This window comes from Rattus norvegicus, chromosome 16 (genome assembly GCF_036323735.1).
Source record: "Rattus norvegicus strain BN/NHsdMcwi chromosome 16, GRCr8, whole genome shotgun sequence".
NCBI classification, from domain to species: domain Eukaryota; kingdom Metazoa; phylum Chordata; class Mammalia; order Rodentia; family Muridae; genus Rattus; species Rattus norvegicus.
Genome location: NC_086034.1, coordinates 7,090,540 through 7,111,211, shown reverse-complemented (window position 1 = coordinate 7,111,211; position 20,672 = coordinate 7,090,540). Strand labels below are relative to the sequence as shown.

General features: G+C 46.3%; 2 long non-coding RNA genes across 2 annotated transcripts; one reads left to right on the top strand and one right to left on the bottom strand.

Moving 5' to 3' along the window:
* Positions 1-446: 446 nt before the first annotated feature.
* LOC120097394 (uncharacterized) lies at positions 447-16,936 on the bottom strand. Its single transcript, XR_005494763.2, has 3 exons — positions 16,269-16,936; positions 11,700-11,886; positions 447-7,802 (listed from the first exon to the last, which is right to left on the bottom strand). It is a non-coding gene; the product is annotated as an uncharacterized LOC120097394 (long non-coding RNA).
* On the top strand, positions 11,394-12,494 carry LOC102550037 (uncharacterized). Its single transcript, XR_360319.4, has 3 exons — positions 11,394-11,514; positions 12,070-12,137; positions 12,355-12,494. It is a non-coding gene; the product is annotated as an uncharacterized LOC102550037 (long non-coding RNA).
* Positions 16,937-20,672: the final 3,736 nt, after the last annotated feature.

Here is a 20,672-nt window from a genome sequence, read left to right as displayed (position 1 = left end):
CGAGGAGACAAAAGGCCAGGGGGACTTCCTTTTCATTTTGCTAAATCACAAACTTTGAGGTCTAAACAAAACAACAAAATTAGTCTCAGTCGTAAGAGCTCTTCGGCAGACATTTCGACCCAGCCTCGATAAAGCTGGAGAGCAGCATAGCCATGGGCTCTGCGTTCTTGGCACAAAATATTCATCTTTGAGAACCAAAAAACAAAAACAAAAACAAAAAAAACCAAACAATAACATAAAACCAGTAATAGAACTCACATAGGAGAATAGATACCCGTTAAACCTGTGGGGCAAGCTGGCAAGTGGGCTCAGAGGGCCGCCAAGGCTTGAGTTTGATACTTAGGAGAGCACATAGTGGAAAAGAACAGACTCAGGCAGTTTATTCTCCCTGGGCCCTCCATGGCGCCTGAATGCCCTTCACACCAATATAAACAAAGGTCGTGTTACTTTTATTGTGTTGTATTTATTGTGTTGATAATAGTTAACAAAAATTACTTATTTTCCATTTGCCAGACACCGGCGTGACACAGGGGGCCTATGCAGTCTTCAGTTCCCTTTGTCTAGCCTCAGGGTTTCCTGTTCTTTTCAGTGTTTCCAGATCCTAAGGGGTGCTTGATTAAAGAGACAAAACCGGAATAAAGATGAACGGGTAGGTTGAGTGCGTTGAGCCGCACGGAAGTTTCAACGTCCTTCGCACCTACAGCCGGAGAAAACGCGGGCTGTTTGTCTCTTAAGTGCCGCGGGAGTTAATGACAGCCTGGAGCCACTTGTCTTGGCTCAAGTGAACTACATGATAATTAAAATTCCAGGAGCTCTGCCAATTTGCTGTTGAATGGAGTCATAATTAAAATCCAAATGATCTTAGCTTACACCTAGAAATCATATTAAAAATTAACGGAAAGGCACCAGGGATGCAGCTCAGTGGGTAGAGCACTCGCCTGGGCCACACCGAGCCCTGGGTTCAGTACAGCGTACACCAGATGTAGCATTGTACACTGTTAATCCAGAAGTGAGGAAGTGAAGGCAGAGATCGGGAACTCAAGGTCACCCTTAGCTACAAAGTGAGTTCAAGCCACCCTGGAATATGTAGGATACCACCTCCCCCCATCAGAAAGATTATTATTGATTCCTGATCATTTTACTGAGGTTAGCAATGATCACCAGTCTCATGTGGCTTTTATTGATACCAAATCCGGGTATCGGGGACCAGTGTAGTGGTGCACACCGGTTCGTGACTCCCAGAACCACGCTCAGGAAAGTCATGCCACGGACAGCGGGAAACCGGCCATGGGAGAGGATTCACACTCTGCAGATGAGAAACTTCTGTAGATCAAGGGTCCCCCACTCCCCAGAGCCCGCCATTAAACATTTGCCAGCATGGTACTGCCCGCATCATAGTTTGCACAAGATCCATCCTCTAGGTAGCAGCATTCTTATTGGGAAAGAAACCACACACACCATCCTTCCAGAGTCAGCAGCTTCCTCTGCGTTACTGAATTGACAGTTTTCCTTTCTCTCCCACCCGTGCCTTGATGGTGTGCAGAAAGTTACCATGCACTGAAGTCAAGTGAGTGGATTTCCACCTCAGGACAGCAGTTCCTCCCCCAACCCCACACCAGGGAGCTTCTTCCTCTGGGTTCTGAAAGGAAACGGTTAGATGTATGAGAAATCACTCACTATGTTTGAACTGAGGCCCAATTGAACTCATTGTAAAAAGTGTGTCCCTATATGAAGCGTGGGTTCAGGGTTCCCCAACCTTAAAGAAATAGGAAAGAAGGCCATCCCGGCAAAGTGAAATGAACCAGGCCTGAAAAGACAAATGTCACACGTCACATGCTTGCTCTCATAGCAGAATCTAGACTAAAGCTATCTATAGATGACATGAAGAGAAGGGATGCTACTGAGGGAAAGAAGAGATCAATGGGAAGAAGACGTTCTTGTTATTCTTATTGGATGAAACAGGTGGAGTGACAGGTCTCCTGGAGTGCATCCTCTTTTTGCTTATTTAGCGTATTTACTTCAAATTTTTTGCTCTCATTTATTTAGTGCGTGTGTGCGTGTGTGCATATGTACATGTGTGTGTGATATCAGAGGGCCAAGGAATGCCACGAAGCCACAGCATTCAACAGACCTCACCGGAGAGACTTACGAGAGTGAGGGGGGAATGATTTGCTGTGTGTCGTCTGGCTGCTCTGAACTCCATTAGCCAGCCTCACGGCCATTATTCTTAGACTCTTACCCCATGGTGTCTTCTCCTCCCTCTATTTTCCTTTCTCTCCTGTGGTCTCTTCAGACCCCCAAATCCAGGAACCCCGAGCCTCACCTATGTCTCTTCTGCCCATCTATTGGCTGCCAGCATCTTTACTTGACCAACAGTTTTAGATTAAGCCCAAGGAAACATTGTGCTTGCAGATTCTCTCATTCCTGGGAGCAACTACGCCTTGGAGCCCCAAAGATCAAACCCCAACTGGCTACCTGTGAGCTGGGATGGAAAAGGAAAGGGGCAGGCCATTATGGCTTGGGCTTTATAAAGGCTACATAGTACATGCACGTAGGGAAAATAGGAGACTCTTGGCAACAGTGAAATGTGTCACATCTGGTGGCTGAGTCACTGAGGGTAGGCTGGGGAAGCACCTGGTTCTGGAATGTGGGCGGTCAGGGGGAGGGTCTCCTACTCCCAGACTGTACATGGAATGCAGCCATCTTAAAGCATATGGCTAGAGAGAAACAACGGAGGAGAGGCCAAGGTAGAAGCAGGAAGGCCCACGAGAAGGTCTTTGTAATAATCCCTGGACCACTGTGCTCAACATGAGGATAGTGCTGGGTGCCCGGTTGGCTCACAGAGGATGGCTGGCTATGGATTTCCACTGCAGTGTAGGTGGGACCCAAGGGACACGGTGTTCTTTGTGTTTCAGGACACCAACTGGTTACAGCTCTCGAAAGTCAGACAAGATCATCTTTCAAATCTAAAATTCTGTCCCGTCAGCCTTCTCCCCTAGGCCATTCCGCCACCGTCTCCCATTCTGCTTGTTGAAAACAGTTCGTGTATTTCAGCCTTCCATCTGAACCTACTCTCTCAGCTTCCTTGCCTGTGGGTGGGAAGCAGCACTTTGCCATCTTTTCCCGTGTGGCCCAGGCCGGTGTCTTAAAGCATCTCCTTTCATTTCAGGCCCACATCCCGGTCTGTGCTCCCAGCATTCTGTTCTGTGCCGATCCCTGGTTCCTACCGACTTTGTATCTCGTCATCTTCTGTCCAGGGAATACTCACAGCACCTTTTCTCTACCTCCAGCGTCTTCCTTCGAGCCCAGCCCATTTGTCAAGCTTGTGTCTCGTTATTCCCCCTTAAGTCCCCATCTTACTAAGTAGCCCAGGTTAGCCTGGAGTTCACAACCTTTTTGCCCCAGCCTTCTGTTCACTGGGATAACAGGCTCATACGAACCTGTGAATCTTCATGCATCAATCGTTAACTGATCCTACCTCCTTCTCCGTAACCTTGTCCTGTTCAGAGTTCCTCTGCCCTTTATGGTTCAGTATAAGGTGGGAGATGATGGAAAAAGGAAAATACTACAAGTTCAAATCCCAGTCCCTCCATGTTCTACTGTGTGATCTTGCGAGTTCATTCATACCAAAGAATTAAGAATGTTAGGTTTTGGGGCTGGGGATTTAGCTCAGTGGTAGAGCGCTTACCTAGGAAGCACAAGGCCCTGGGTTCGGTCCCCAGCTCCGAAAAAAAGAACCAAAAAAAAAAAAAGAATGTTAGGTTTTACTTCACAGAGCTGGGTGAGCATTCAAAGCCCGTGGCTACAAAGACACACTTCCTCCTTCCCTGTCTGCTACGCCATGTCTAGAGTTCCACTAACTGCAATTTTGATTTTTTTCTGCCTTGCCATATTTTGATAAATTTTTACTTCTAAACACATATTTAAACACACTTATCATCAGTGGTAATAATAATAACAATATATGAGACCACACCAGACAAGTTAGAATACAAGGTTATGGACAATTTCCGTGGTAATCATAGACTTGAATGTGCATCAAACTCACTTCCAGGAGTGCCAACCTTTTGGCATGGTGACATGACACTGTGTTCTATAATAAATGTGTTGGGCTGCATTTATAGCTGTGCTGAGATGTACAAGTCCCATGGATTGCAGGTTGGACACACATGAACTTATATTGTAGTGCTAATTATATATATACACACATATATACATATATACATATACACATATATACATATATACATATACACACATATATACACATGTATACATATATACATATATACATATATATACACACATATATATACATATATATGGCTGAGAATGTGGCTCAGTGGTAGGACACTTGCCTCACCCCATAAGGTCTTGATTTTAAGTAAATAAATAAGAGAGTTGGCTTGGCATTTTATTCAAACGCTGGACAGCAGAAAGGAATAGCTATGGCTCTCTGGTAATGTCTAACCAGCTTCTATACCACCGTCTCAAGCCAGTCCTGTTTGTCTATTTCCTACTCTTAGCTTTTACCTCTGGGGTATTTTAAAGCACGCCTTAGAGATCACACTGTTTTACCCACAGGTGATCCTGTGGGCGTCCTTACTGTAAGGACTGAGAGTGCCAGTGTTTTCATGACAAACAGCACAGACTTACACAACAGACGGTTGTTTTTCTTGTAGATCTGGAAGCCAGAAATCCAGATCAAAGTGCTATCAGGGTTAGTGTTATGATTTCGGTAGGAAATATCCCTTACAGGCTGTGTGAGCACTGCTTCCAAGCTGGGGCAACTATTTTGGGGATGCTGTGGAACCCTTGGGAAGAAGAGACTACTCAGGTAAGCACAGAGGCAAGCCTATAAGGTTATCTCAGGACCCTGGTTTCCACTGCTCAATTTCCTTCAGCAAATCCTACCAGGGTGCGCCACCACAACCGGCCACTGCTCAATTTCCTAGTCGGCCACAATGTTAACAGCCTCTAATACACAATAATAACAATAATAACAATACTTTGTAACATGTATTTTTATGTATATGTGTGTATGGGTATGCGCATATGAATGGAGGCAACTGCTGGAATTAGGGGTATTTTCAGGCTATCTGATACAGGTGATGGGGACAAAACTCAAGGTCCCTCAGGAGCAGCACAGGTCCTTAACCATTGTGTCATCCTCCAGACCCATAAATAAAATAACTTTAAAGAGAAAGAGAAACACAGATTCCTAGCCCTACCTCTTGGTGCTGCAGCTCTTTGAGGGCCATGATATACCCCGCAGAAAACTGACAGTGTAGCATGGTGATCACCTCAGCAGGGTAGACTACCAGGACGGAAGTCTCTGGAACCCGTGGGATTGAATGGGATTCGTTGATGGACCAGCGCCAGCTCCACCATTTTTGTTCATTAATTTAGAGGAGTCGCTGTCATTGCTACCAATTCTTTTCCCACAAATTTCGACTTGCCCTCATCCCCAATTTTATCAGCTCTTAAAACTTTGACTCTCTGGCCTTCCTTGTCAGTCAAGGCTTCCTGATAGGATTCAGCTGTCCACGTCTTGTGTTCTTCATGCAATTTCCACCGATAACCATTCTTCCCTAGACAGTTTTAGCTGCTGTTAATCTTTTTTTTTTTTTTTTTGGTGCTATTTTTACCAGTAACATTATTACTTTGACAAAAGACCGAAAACTTGGATTTACTTCATTACATAGCCATGAGGGGGAAAAAAAACCCCAAAATGTTATGTATGTGTCTAAGAGCGATGGGGCAGGAGGGGGGTGGACACACACAAGGACCATGGAAACAGACCCAGGAAGAAGTTACAGCTGTGAAGATCCTGTTTGCTAAGCTCCCAGGACCAAATGCCTTGGGGGTCAAAGGGCACACTTAAAACAATATGGGCTCTACAACAGGGTGGCCCAGAGAGGGCTGGACAAATAGTTCAGAGCTTTAAATCCTGGGAAGTTAAACACACAGCTGTCATCTTGCCTCTTCTACCCCTCCCCACACCCTTTTATAGCTTTTTATTTCTTGTCTGCTCTCTCCAGCTCTCTCCATTGCCCACAATGCATCCTTAGCAGAGGTGACCTCCCGTTTGAATTTTACTCTCGACTGGACAGTTGTGCATTGGTTTAATCTTAAAGTGCCCCCTTTGTGTCGCTACTTTCCTAAGTTAGGCAGCGTGGAACAAATCACAACTCTGAGAACCTGACCCACCACTCTCTGGGGGTCCGGGGGGATGGGTGTAGGTGGGTGGACCGAGCCCAATGCAGCAATTCTGAACTGCTGTGCAGCCTCTCAATCTGTCTACCGAATCGGAGCTCGAGAAGTTTTATTTTTTGCCAGCTTTCCCTAGGAAGAGCCTGCTGCACACCCACACACTTAGCCAGCGAGGGAAGAAGAAAGGCTGTGGGAGCATGAATCACAGAAGCAGCCGCCGGAAGCTCCCCTATCAGCCTGGGTCTTCTAGTCCAGTCTCCTGCGTGAGGGAGGCTGGAGGAAGGCAGGAGGAGAGGGACTGCAAACAGCGGCCTGAGGGAGAGGTGGCACTGAGGATGTCAGGGGAGAGACACTGAAGACACTGGAGGAGGGGTCAGAGACTCCGCCCAGCTGCGCGGCTAGGCGTGGCAAGCAGAGGAGAGAGCAATCTCTAGGCTGTGTTTAGCTAACATCTTCAAAGGCTTGAGGAAGCATCCCGCTGTAAACTGTGTGGCTACAGTGCTCAGACCCAAGGGTTAGCGGGAAGGAAACAGAGGAGGCTGAAGTGATGGGAGCAAAAACAGATTGTTTGTTTGTTTAAAAAGGAAGGATAGAGAGAGTACGGCAGCATGAAGGGAGAGAAGGGAACAAACGCCCAGAGTTTCTCAAACTCGGAGGCAGGGGTAGTAGGTACCACCCAGGGAGTGTTGTGACAGGTCCTGGGCCCCAGCAGAGGCTGATTTAGTTGGGATGGGTGGGTTCTATGACTCCAGATTTGCTTAAGCATGCTAGTGGAACGCCAATATATGCTGGAGTAGGAACCCACAGGGTTGCATCCCTAAAGACTGGGAAAAGAGATGGAGAAGGTATAACCTCCCTGCGACTTCTATGTCCTGCCACAACAGTCGAGAGGGGCATTGGGTCTGACTGTCCTCTGGTGTCTCTGTGGCAAGTTCTGAGGGTCAGCGCAAAGCACTGGGTTCTAGTGTGAATCAGGTCTATGGTCACTCTGTGACCTTGAACACCCAAGACCAAGGAGCCCAAGTCCCTGGATCTGCTGTGTGCTGGCCTAACTTCTCTCAGGGTCTCAGCCCCCACCACAGCCACCAGTGAAAACCAGTGATGTTGATCTACAGCTCTGAAACATCCCCAACCTCTACTTTCATTAAAATAGCCCAGTCACTTCTAGTTCAACAGATTTTTTCCCCCATGAATTATTTAGACGGGGGAGTTGGATGTTGAAAATACAATGTTCATGGTTTTCTCATTAGGAAGCTGTTAGCTGTAAATCTCTCTCTCTCTCTCTCTCTCTCTCTCTCTCTCTCTCCCTCTCTCCCTCCCTCCCTCCTTCCCTCCCTCCCCTCTTTCCTCTCCCCTTCCCTCCCTCTCTCCTGCTGTCTTTACAAAGCCTGATTTCTGCAGGGTTTGAGGGATAAACACAGCCCATATAAAAATCTCTAAAACATGTCACATAAAAATAAAGAACGTAAGGAACACTTAGCTTATAACAGAAATGCTATGGAAGAGGAGTGCATTTAAGAGTTCCACGGCGGTGAGCACATCTCCCAGCCTCACAGGCTTTGCTCCTAGCCATAGCACCGAACCTCTGCCTAAGGAAAACAGACAATTTGAGTGTAAGGATCCCGGGTCTGGAGAACTGACAGACCCAGAAACAAAGAAAAAATGAGTATATGAGCAAGGGTCAGAGCCCAGATTTTCAACTAGCTTTCTCCCTGACTTAAAAAAAATTATGGCATTTATTGACTTATTTATTTTGTGCACGTGCACATGGTGTACACATGCCACGGTGGAGTTCAGAGGTCAACTTCTGGGAGTCTGTTTTTTCTTTCAACCACCTGGGTCCCAAGTATCAAACTCACGTTGTCAAGTCTGGTGCGGAGAGCCTTTACCCACTAAGCCATCTCACCGGCCTCTCTCCTTGATTTAACCATCAGACTATGATGATGCCCAGGTTTCTCCTGCATCATCATGGATGTCACCACAACCCAGACAATGTGGGCCTTCTGAAGATGGGAGTGTGAAGTGAAGAAGAGTAAACCCAGTGGTGTCCGGAACCTGTGATACCACTCTGGCAGAGGAGTACTTACAAAGAGCAGATGTGTGTACGTGTCTGGTGAGTATAGAGACAGCTCAGTCAGTAAAGCATTTGTCTCACAAATTCAAATCCAGGAACACCTATCAGGAAGCAGGTCAAGTTGGCATATGTTTGTAATCCCAGTGACAGAGAAACGGGAGGCAGAGACGGGAGATTCCAATAAGCTTGCCAGCCAGCTAACCTAACCTAACCTACTTGGCAAAGTTGCAGGCCAATGAGAGACACATAGAAGTCCGGAGAGTGGGTGCAGAGGCGGGGTTTGAACTCTGATCTCTCCTTGTTAAATGCAGTATGATTGTTCTTGGTGTAGGGACAAAGTAAGAATGTCAGAGAAACACCTCCTCCCACAGACTGCCCATGGGCACCCAAACTTCACCAACACTCCTATGTGTCTACATCCAAAAGGGAGGCTTTGGCTCCAGGCACCCTTGTTTCTGATTTGGAATCCCACACACAGGAAAAGCAAACTCAAGGCCAAGAGGGTAGGCAGAAGGCTAGGCCAAGCTGGGAGAGCACGGGTGCCAGCACAGCAGAAATACAGAGAAAGGCAACAGCGTTTCTAGACTATAATCAGTCACATTCTCTTTGTTAGGAATAGCGACCTCTGATCTTCTGTTTGAATAGGATTTCTTTGGTGTGTATGGGTAGGGGTGGGGGTGGAATATTCTGTTTCTAGCCCTCCTAATGATAAGGTCACAATGCTCACAAGGTGACCAGAGGAAGTCTCTCTGTGACACAGGTGGCTCTGTCCAATCTTAACCTCCACTAATTCACAATCCCGTGTTCTAGTGACATTCGAGGGATAAGGATCTCTTGCCCAAATCTAAGCACTAATACCAGGGACATGATACCATCAGCCACCAGTTCCCAGGGTCCCACGGCTTGTCATAGGCAGTTTTTGGAATGCTGTACCAAGACAAAAATGCCACTGCAGGCAGCCTCGCTGGCTGCTGGCAACTACACCAGGCAAATCCCTGGAGATTCAGAGAAATGAGGAAGGGGAGGGAAGGGAAAATGCAAACTGTTGCTTCACTGGGAGGAACCTGTGCACATGGTCAAGGCTAGGGAAGAGGGGATCTGGACCAGGGCTTTCTTCAACTTTCACTCATTGCCCATTCTGCCTCAGTGAGTCTGGGCTGGAGCTTCAATTCTGCATTTCTAGAGTCACCTGTCCAGAGAGCCTACTGCAAGGACCAAGAGTAAACCTTTCCACACAGAATCCTGGCTGGTTTCAGGAGGGTGATTTCCTAAATTCTCCATGTTCATTTGTGCTGTTCCCTAAAGACCTAGGGGGTGGGGGGCAGAGAGACAGAGAGACAGAGACAGAAAGAGGGAGGGGGCACTCTCACCCACCCCAAATCTAGCAACCGGCTCTTTGCCTCAGGATGTAAAAACTCAGGTTTTAAATAAAGTCACACTCTGAAACATTGGTGTCATTGTTGAGAAAGTGGCTGACACTGTAAACCAGTGACAAATATTCCCACAAATCAAACGGCATTGATTCACTGCTCTCAAGCTTGCAAAAAGAGGTATCCTCTGTTTAAGACTAATCCTAAGAAAAAAAGTCACGACATTCTTTTTACTATTTAACTCAGAGAGAATTCAAAAAAGTTAAATGACATTTCTACAATAAAGTTTCCAATCCTGCCCCTTAGACAGGAATAGAGAATCTCAGCATTTCTATCTACAAAAAGAAAAGAAAAAAAGAAGGGGATATTGGTGCTGGATTTTTCTGATTCCAGTAACTATAAATATAACAAGACAGCAAAACAGAGAAAAGTACTTCTCATTAAAGAACCAATTTCCGATGAAAGTCATGTTTCATAATTATCAAACATATTCTGGTTTCTTGGTTTGGTTTTGGTTCTTGTTTTCTGAGACAGTGTCTCTCTCTGTGTAGCCCTGGCTGTCTTGGAACTCCCTTTATAGACCAGGCTGCCTTGAACTCACAGAGATCCACCTGCCTGTGCCTCCGAAATTCGGGAATTAAAGGCATGCGCCACCACCTCCCAGCCACATTATTTTCTTTTGTTATTTGTTTTGTTTTCTTGGCTTTATTTCTTTATTTTCTTTTACATGCATATGTGTGAGCCTTTGCCAGTGTACTCTGTGTATGTGAGTGTGTGTGTGTGTGTGTGCGCCTGTGTGTGTATGTGTGTGTATGTGTGTGTATATGAGTGTGTGTGCATGCATGTGTGTATGTGTGTGTGTATATGAGTGTGTGTGCATGCGTGTGTGTATATGAGTGTGTGTGCATGCGTGTGTGTGTATATGTGTGTGTGCGCATGCGTGTGTGTGTGTGTGTACATGCGTGTGTGTGTATGTGTGTGTGTATGTGTGTGTGTGTGTGTGTGTGTGTGTGTGTGTGTGTGAAGCCCTGGGAGCCCAGAAGAGGGCATTGTATCCTTTAGAGCTGGAGTTACAGATGGTTGTGCACCTCCAACGGGTGCTGGGAATGACACTCAGGTGCTCTAACACAGCTGCCAGTGCTCTTAACTGCGGAACCATCCCTCCAGCTGCTTTGTATTACTTTAACTGAATATGCACCAATAATCATTGTGATACCCGAACCCGGAGAAAATTCTCTAACTCTGAGGAGCTCCAGGACATTGTGCTTAATAACGATGATGTTCTACAGGGTAGAAAATTCCACTATCAATCTAGCCAGAAGAATGACATGAAATCCAAGAAGAACTTATCCGATTTCTAATGATATCAAATCACTCGATTAAATATTAGGTAATTATTTTGCACAGCATTCTACTGTGTAGCCCCAGGTAGACCTTAAACTCGGGAAGCTGCTTTTGCTCTCTGAGTGCTGAGATTATAGGCATGTGTCCACCATTTTTAACTTAAAATCTTTATTCTAAACTATCTATCTAAAAGTATTATTCCAACTATTAGTATTTTTAACCTAGCATTTTATTGATTTTTTTCGTGAATTTCCCATCATGCACCCCATCCCACCCATCCCCCCATGCCCTTGCACCTGCCCTCTGCCCTTGCAATCTCCTCCTCAGGAAAGAAAGAGGCTGTGGAAACTGATGTAAACCACACATCTTACTTGCAAACATTCATTGCAATGAGTCATTGGTCTGTTTGCAGGCCTCTGGCTCCTGCTACACTGTCAATACTGGATCCTCACCAGGACTCCTCTTGGATATCCTGTTGTTGCCCTGTGTCATGGAGATTCTGTGGATGTTGGGGTGAGTCAACTCATAACCCTGGATCAGCTACCTGGGTTGGTAGATGATTTGGTCAGCCCACCAGCTCTCCTCCACCCCCACCACCAGGGAGAGCTCTCCAGCACTACCCTGGCTAGCTCACCCAGTTGAAGGTGGCAAGGGACAGGTCCTGCTTTCCTGCTCTCATGCCCTTGAGGCCAACTCACCCACGCCCCTGCCACCAGGGTCGTCTCTGCTGTGCTGTTCAGGAAAGGTGCAACTCTCCCAAGTGCTGCAGTCTGTGAGGGGCGAGGACTGTCCTCCTGCTCTCATGCTTTAGTAGACTGCTTGCCTCAGATGCAGGATTCTCTGGGTTCCGTGGCTGTACTGCTTACTGGGTGTGAGAAGTCAAACCTAGAATCAGAACATCCGGGGGTAGAGGGAGGCAGGAAGATAGAGAATTCAAGGTCATTCTCAGCAACTCATCATCTCAGAGGCCGGCCTGGCCCACAGACAGACAGACAGACAGACAGACAGACAGATTTCCTATAATTACAATTCTGTTTTGCCTTCCTGAGACTCTACCCACCTCTTTAGGCACCCAGCAAATGACTGTGAATCAGAGAGACTTCCTTCTAGGTTTATCCCAGGCGTGTTCTGTTGAGGTAAGGGATTTGCCTTGTATCCATCACCCTGGGCTGCCCCAGGACCTTCTTATAAATATCAGATAAAGTTCTACACGTGAAATAGTTTCTAATCATAAAAGTCATAATCTAAAGATAAAGTTCTATATTCTGCATGTATTTGTCTGTTGTGTGTGTTACTGGGCGGGTAGCCATGAAGGCACACCCATGCCTGGATGCTCATCTGACGTTTCCACAGAACGGAGCAACTACTGAACCACAGGAAGGTGGCTACTGATGGAATCACCAGGGGTGACCGTGGAGATTGACAAAGAGGACGGGCGAGTAGTTCTGGCTGGAGAGAATGGTTTCGAATAAAACCACAGCTCAGGTTTTTGACATTTGATTTTTTTTTTTAACTATTCTATACAAAGTCTGTTTCAAAACCTATTGAATATGGGCTGGAGAAATGGCTCAGAAGTTAAGAGCACTATCTGCTCTTTCAGAAGACCAGGTTTTACTCCCAGCACCCACATGACAGCTTGAAGCTATCTGTAACTCCAGTTCTAGAAGATCCAGGGTCCACTTCTGGATTCCATGGACACCAGATATACACATGGTGCACATACACACATGTGGGTGAAAACACCCATACACATAAAATAAAACCAATTCAAAAAAATTAAATCATTGAATAGATTTTCATAGACAGTGTTTCCCGCCCCCCCCCTCTCTGGATGAAGAATAAAAGGTAAAGATAAAAAGTGTTTGAGTCCTTGCTGTCCCAAAGACACTAGCAAGTTTTCTCTAGGCTAAAATATCCAACAACAACGGTTCTTAAACTTTAACCTTTGCCAAAAGTTCCTGAGGGACTTACTAAAACACAGACTGGACCTCTATAATTTCTGCCTCAGCGGGTCTGGGGAAAACCCCCAAGAATTTGCCTCTCTAACAAGATCCCAAAGTTCTAGATACACTGAGCCTGTGCATCTCTGTCCTAAACCCTAGGGTGCTAGTTTAGTACCTTGCTTGATTTGTTTGTTTGTTTATTTGTTTGTTTGTTTTGGTTAGTTGGTTTTTTTGTTTTGTTTTTCAAGATTGGGTGTCTCTCTGTAACCTTGGCTGTCCTGGAACTCGACCTGTAGATCAGGCTGGCCTCGAACTTGTAGAGATCTGCCCGCCTTCTGTCTCCCAAGTGCTGGGACTAAAGGCATGAGCTCCACTCAACGTAATACCTTGCTTTAAGCACCTGCACTGTGGGGGGGGTGGGGTTGGGGATTTAGCTCAGTGGTAGAGAGCTTGCCTAGCAAGCTCAAGGCCCTGGGTTCGGTCCCCAGCTCTGAAAAAAAAAAAAAAAAAAAAAAGAGAGAGAAGAAGCACCTGCACTGTGCTGGGCTCTGTGCAGGAGATACCAGGATGGGAGAGCCGCAGTTTGTACGCTTGATGTCAGATCTTTATAAATGTCACCTTTAATGCTACCAATTCCGTAAAGCATTTCTCCTCAACCCACGCCCCCCACAATTCCAACAAATACCCCGTGTTAGTTGCTGTGACAGCATACCAAAAGAAAGAGCTTATTTTGGCTTATGGTTCCAAAGGGCTACATATCCGTAATGGCGGAGAAGCCACGTGGTCAGGAAATGAAAGCCGAGTGATCACATCGTAACTGCACACCGGAAGCAGAAAGAGGGAGAACTGGAGGTGGGGCCGGGCTATAACCCCTCAAAGCCCGTCCCCAGGGATAGACTTCCTCCAGTAAGGTTTAGCCTTCTGAAGTTTCCACAGCTTCCCCAAAACAGGAGATCAAGTGTTCAAATGAGTCTATGGGGAATAGTTCTCACCGTAAAAATAGCGCGCTCTGAATTCAAACAATTGGGTTTCGGTCTCACTGCGTCTGAGGCACTCCTTACCACCTCACAGGATATTCTGGGCTTACATCCTCGGCTGATTTTGAGCTCTATCTTTCCCCAGAATTTTCAATTGCATGCAGTATTCAACACACATCAGATAATTAAACAATTCTTTAATTCTAAAGAGTTATTCCTAAGTCAGAGTCTATTCTATGAAAAGCATTTAAGTCTCCAAACTCACAGTGTGAAAAGGAGGCTGGGGCAGAGAGAAAGGTGGATGGGAGGAAATCGGAAACAGAGACAAGCAGTTCCAGAGTTCAGCTATAACAGGCTTGGATGTAATTACAGGTTTGCTGGGATCATAATCAGCTAGTAAGGATCATAGAAATTTCTGGATTTAGTCATTTGTTTCATTTTCCTTTATTTCTCAAGTATCCTACATGCCAGCAGGTTCCCTTGGGCTGTATCTCAAATCCTCCTTGAAATGAAACTTGGCATCTGATACAGATTCCTCCCTCAGAAAACATTCATAACGTGTTAACAAAAGAAATCACTTACCGGAGATGGCTTTTTGTTGTTTTGTTTTGTTATTGATTTTTTTTTTTTTTTAGCAGAGAAGACACAACAAACTTACCAAATTCCTCCCTAGACTGACAGCCTGAAATGGAGAGTTACTACTTTTAGTGTTGCTACGGCAAAATATCTCACAGGAAAAAAAAAGAAAAAAAAAAAAACGCATGGAAAGGAAATTTTGGCTTATCATGTCAGATGATCCCAGCCCATTTAGGCAAGGGGAGACCAAGCACAGTGGCTCTCACACCATGACAGCAAGAGCGTGTGGCAGAGGGTCTGTCTGCATCTGGCAGGGGCCATGAAGCAGAGGGAGCTCGTCCAGTTCCTTGTGAGGGTCTTCTGACAGACACACTCCACCTTCTAAGGATCCCATAGCCTCCTAAAATATTATCCCACTCTGGGAAACGCGAGCCAGTGGGAGACATTTCAGACTCAAACTCCAACAGAGAGAGGTTTCCCGAAGATGATGGATTTACTCAGAAATGAACACTGTGGTGGGAATACACATGGGTATATCCAATGAAGGGAAGGAAGACAAAAGCTTTTAAAGGTAAAAGTGGAAAACGTTACATAAGATTCTTTTTTTGAAACAATTATCTTGGGCCTCAAAGATCAATAGCAAGGTGGCTGTGAGCCAAGGCCAGATGGGAACTTACTGGGCGTGTGCCCTGGCAGAGGTATTCTCGTTGTTTGTAGTGGTCTTTGTGCAAGGCTGTGGCCCTGGAAGGCTTTTGTTGCAGTTTGCAGGGCAGATGCATACGAGTTCCTATCTGTCACAAACTCTTGGCTTTGTGCCTTTCCTTATTCTTGTTCTGTTTGACTCCACTTTGTTCTAACAGCTTTCACAAAGCATCTTGGCTTCCACTGTGGTCAGCCGCCTAGATGCACTAGATGAACAGTCTTCAAAGTTGCAGTCAGTACTTCCTCCCATCTCAGAGTTATCAGATGGGTCCTCCTCCCTGTACAATGGAAACCCACCCTTTAACGTGGCCATGGTGGTGAGCGGCTAATCAAGTTCCATTAGGACTTCCCCCAGCATCCCTTCCCCTCTGGGTAATAGTTGTCTTTGTACACAGTCCCCCCACGAGAAGATTTAGAGCTGGCCCTGAGCAATAGACTGAGGAAAGTCAACTGTGATGTCTGGAGAGAGTGCAGGGCAGCCTTGGGATTCCCTCTCTGCTCTCCTGGTACAGCTACCCGCTGGAGGGGATGACCAGCTATCTTGAGATCACCATGAGAAATCTCACTGCTAAGCACTGGGTCTACATGAGGAAAGAGTGAGAGGCCCAGCCAACCCTCGCTCTTCAGTCCAGGCATCCAACCCAGTGACTTCGGCCAAGACCTCAGAGATGGTGTGGGGCAGGGCATCTCACTGGGCTCTGGACAAATCCCAGTTTCCTGGGCAATTTCTGTTTCCAGAAGTCACTAAAATTTGCCAAGACTTACTGTTTAACAACAGATACCAAGGACATACCCAGCAGACAGCTCACTGGACACAGGAGAAGCCAAAACTCTGACTCTGGAGGCTGTTGGCCCAGAGTGCCCCTTGGAAAATGTTGCTGATGTTGTGAATTTCCAAAGCATGTCTAGGAAGCCAGACTAAAGACCACCCCCCACCTGGTGGTCCTTCAGAGCCTTCTCTAAACTTCCACTACGCCTTGAGGCAAGTCAAACTCCCTGCTGAGAGTCCCTGCTGAGTCCTACAGCCCCTGGAATGGAACCTAATGCCTTCCTGTGTTTCATGACTTACCTGCCTGGTTTGTAGCCCCGTTCTAGATCCTTCCCTCCTGGGTGTCACCGTGCCTCAGCCATCCTGGCTCTCTTAGTTCCTTCAATACACCAAACTTGGTCTTTGCAGAGCCTTTGCTCACACCGTGCCCTCGCCGGCACACTCTCTCCACTTCCAAGCAGGCTTTCTTCCCATTCTATTGGCCTCTCAGCTTACAAGACACCTTCTGTGAGACGTTTTTTTCCGAGACCCTCTGCAACCAGGCCTATCTCAGCCCCTGAGATTTTTTGCAACAGTCATTATTGTGTTTTTGCCGTGCATTATCTTATCAAGACCACCAGAACGTAAGCTCTGAAGAGTCAGGGCTGCGATGGTTAGAAGGCAAAATGAAACTGATAGGGTCATATGTTGGGTGCTTGGCTGTCAGACAGCAGGGAAGGACTTGAATCCTGGCGACTCTGGCTTCCTCGGTGGATGACTCCACAGATGAGTGAAAATTTAACTAGACCGTTGGGAGGTGCTGGGCAGTTTCAGATGTACGGACTAGCTGGAGAACGTAGGCTATTCTGGTGTATTCTTCCTGGCTGTATCTTACCCTGGCTCCTCCCCATCTGCCCCTCCTCTCTGCTTCATTGCCGTCATGAAGCGAGCCGTCCTACCACAGTCTCCCTCCACGATGCTCAGCAACATCATAGCCAGCTAGGAACCAGCCAGCTAGGAAGTGAAACCTCAGAAACCATGGGCCCAAACCAACCCTCCCTCCTTTGATGTCCTTGGATATTTTTCCAGAGCAACAAAATGTGCATTGATTCTGCAGGACTCCCTTTGCGTATGTGGGTCCTAACTAAGTCTGACAAATTGACTGTTTTAATACCAAGTCCTCAGTTTGTATGTGCGTGCATGCAAGCTTTAGACATGCACCACTGTCAAGATCCTAGTTCATAAAATCCTGTTGCTGTCAACACGTTATAAATAAGCTGGGTTTCTCCTCGTCCCTGATACCAAGAGCAAATAATTTTTCTAGTTTTCAGAAAGTATTGTTTTTAACTCTATTGTGGATGATTAAACACACACACACACACACACACACACACACACACACACACACACACACACACCATAAGGGGGATATAGCATTAAGGAAGCCACGTAAGCCCAACACTAACTTCAATACCTGTTCATTCCTGGCCAATCTCGTCTCACGCACTCTCACCTGCTACTGCCCTACACCATGGTCTAAGCTAACCCCAGACGTGCATCATTTTAGCTGTAAAAATTTCAATAATGAATAATTCTCCAAGCTAGGACAGTAGCTTTGCTACACCTAGAGGAAATAATAAAAATTCCAGGCTTTGCTGACAAAACACACATTCTGCTTAGTCTAAACAGTACACGTTCATCTTCTCTCTGTTCTTTCCACTTTAGGTTCAAGATAAAGGGACAAGTGGAGTTGGCACCCGGGGTGGCCTCCGTGCGTGAATGGCAGATAGCCAGTGGCTCACTGTGTTGCCCCATAGTCGAGGGCGCTGGCACACAGTTGAAATCCTAGCACTTGGGAGAATGAAGAGTATTAGGCATTAAACACTCACCCTGTATCAAAAAGCTTGCCAATAAATTTATAATCTAACTGAAATATGCTGTTAACCTTAATTAGCACCTTAGAGGCTCGGCTGCCAAAGAGTCACACTGGAGCTGAGGGCATGGAAGTATGACTTTGGGAAGAACCCGAGGTCAGACCACTTGGGCAGCCTCCTGATTTCACGCTACAGCCACACGACGCTGCTGCGCATGTCCCGTGCCCTCTGTGGATTCTGAATCTTAGTCGTTGGATCTGGGGGCTTCATAAAGTTAAGACAATATCTTGATGGTTTCATTAAAATGTTGCATACTTTATATTTATAACTCTTATCCGTACAAGCCATTTAAAACTAAAATGTCTGAAACTGGGATCCAGTGCCTCAAAGCAGTCAGAAACACTGAGTGTGTTTTTAATCCTGTCAAGTGAAATCATAGATAGTGATAAAGACTATAACAAATATTTGTGACACTTTCTGTTCATTTTGCTCCCTCATGGTTAGGCAAGAATTCTGTTTCTTGAAGTTTCCAATGAAGGGAATAGAATTTTACATTTTCATTTACTTCTTTTGAAACAAGACCTCACTATGTAGCCCAAGCGAGCCTCAATTTTGTGATCTTCCTGTTTCAATTTCCTTAATATTGGGATTATAGGCATGTGTCCCCGTGCCAAATAAGAACATTTTCTTAAACTAATTTTTAAGACATCTTAACTATTGGGGCTGGAGGGATGGGTCAGTGGTTAGAAGCACTGGCTGATCCCGCAGGTGGCCCAGGTTCAGTTCCTGGCACTCACATGATGGCAGCATCTGTAATTCCAATCCCGAGGGTCCAACACCCTTTTCCAGTCATAAATGCTGCATGCTGGTGGGTGCATGCATACAGGTAAAACGTTCAGGCACGTACAAAAACAAATGTGTGCTAAAAAAAATATAGAAACATCTTACACATTTATCCAAATACTAAATTGTTTGATTCTGCTTTCTAAAAAGCCGTGAATCTGAGGCTGGAGAGATGGCCCAGCAGTTAAAGATACACACTGCTCTTGCAGAAGAACCAAGGGTTCTAATGCCTCTGGCCTCCACAGACACCCTCACTCACATGTACATACTCAGACACAGAAAAACACTCGGAAATATAATTAAAAATGAAACACAACTTTTAAAAAGCCAGAAGGAAACAATACTGTGCATTTGGTGAGACATTAGATCAGGACGGCGTCTCCTTGGCAGAGGTACAGCAGATTGCCGATACACGCTCACCAAGTTAATGAGTTTTACCACAGCAGACGGATCCAAGGCGAAACTGGGGGCAAGGCGGGGGACTGGGGGCGGGGAGAACCTGGAAACACCCAATTTGATTCAGTACAGTTCCTGTTATCTGTGTTCCTAATGGCCAACATGAGCTTCTGCTTTAATGGTTTGTTTGTTTGTTTGCTTGCTTGTTTGTTTGTTTTAACCGTGCTCTTTTTTTCCTAGTTAAAAAAAAATCCTTATCTGATCAGACACTCAGCCTGCCCGGGCTCTGATTTTTATCTTCCTCTGGCGACAACTGCATTCGTCAGTCTTTCACGTGCTTCGCTGGACCTGCCTCGTTTTGCTGGTGTGGGAGGACAGAGCCAGAGTGTTCTTGCACTAGTCACAGTGGCTTGTCCTGTTCTGTGCTGAGAATTCTGACCCTGCTGAATGCCACCAGCCAGGCCTCGTGGCCAGCTAACATCAGATTGGACTACAGAAAAGAACACCGGGATAACTAGGGAGGAAGAGAGAGAAGGCAGGGCATCTCCTCCCTTTCGTCTTTGTATACATCCGGCCATTGTCTGCCCCCCGCCCCCAAGTACATCTCCACGATGGCATCCACTGGCACACACTCTGGTAATTCTTCTTTGTCTTTCCCGTTTTTCAGTTGTATCAGCTTCCTACTGCTTTCAATCTCCGAGTGCCCCTCCCTGCTATCGGTCTCCTTGGCTTCACTCAAACCTCGGCAGTCAGTCTCTTCATTAGAGTCTCTTCATCTGAAGCCAGCACTGGTGGAGCAAACCTGTAATCCTAGGACTCTGTAGTCGGAGGCAGGAAGCTCAGGGCTTTGAGGCTAGCCTGGGCTACAATATCAAGTCCCAGGCTCAATCCCTTCCTGGCAGGTCCAGTTGTCTTCAGCGGGTTTCACTGAGACGATCGCTTCCCGGTTGGACTGTAATTCAGGCGCCAAGGTGGACGCGGGGAGGTGAGAATCGATGGAAGACCTAGCGCGGTACAGAATGGGGCAGGTTTGTTTGAGAGTTGGGCCACCAAGTGTGTCGCGTACTCTGCAGCCGTGGCGTCTCCTGAGCCCAAGAGGCGGTTTTTAACCTGCTGTATTTATCATCCGCCAGTATTGGTAGCCTCCTCCCCCGTGAAAATGACCGTCCCAAGTTTCTTAAGGTCCTTCTTGTAGCTGGCAAGGACAAGCTGGCAAATCCTCACCAGCACTTTAATTTGGGCTGTGGGGCTGCAACAAGCCCCTTCTAGCGCAGACACCGCTCTAGTGTCAGAAGCAGGGTGCCTCTGCAGGACCGTGGCTCTACCTCCGTATCGACACTGTGGCTTCGAGTAAGTAGGTAATTCCTTCAGGCCTCTGTCTTTTCATCTGTGGAATGGAATAATAATAGAGTTGGGACAGGGACGTAATGACCTAATACATAGAGAGCTCCGAATAGCATGCGGCAGGTTACCACTTACAAAGCCACATAGCCTTGAGCAACACACTCAACTCGTGTCTCTGTACCCACCTCTATTAAATGAGTCGATGACTCTGACTTAAATGGGTGTGATTACGTGGAAGCAAAAAAAAAAAAAAAAAAAAAAAAAAAAC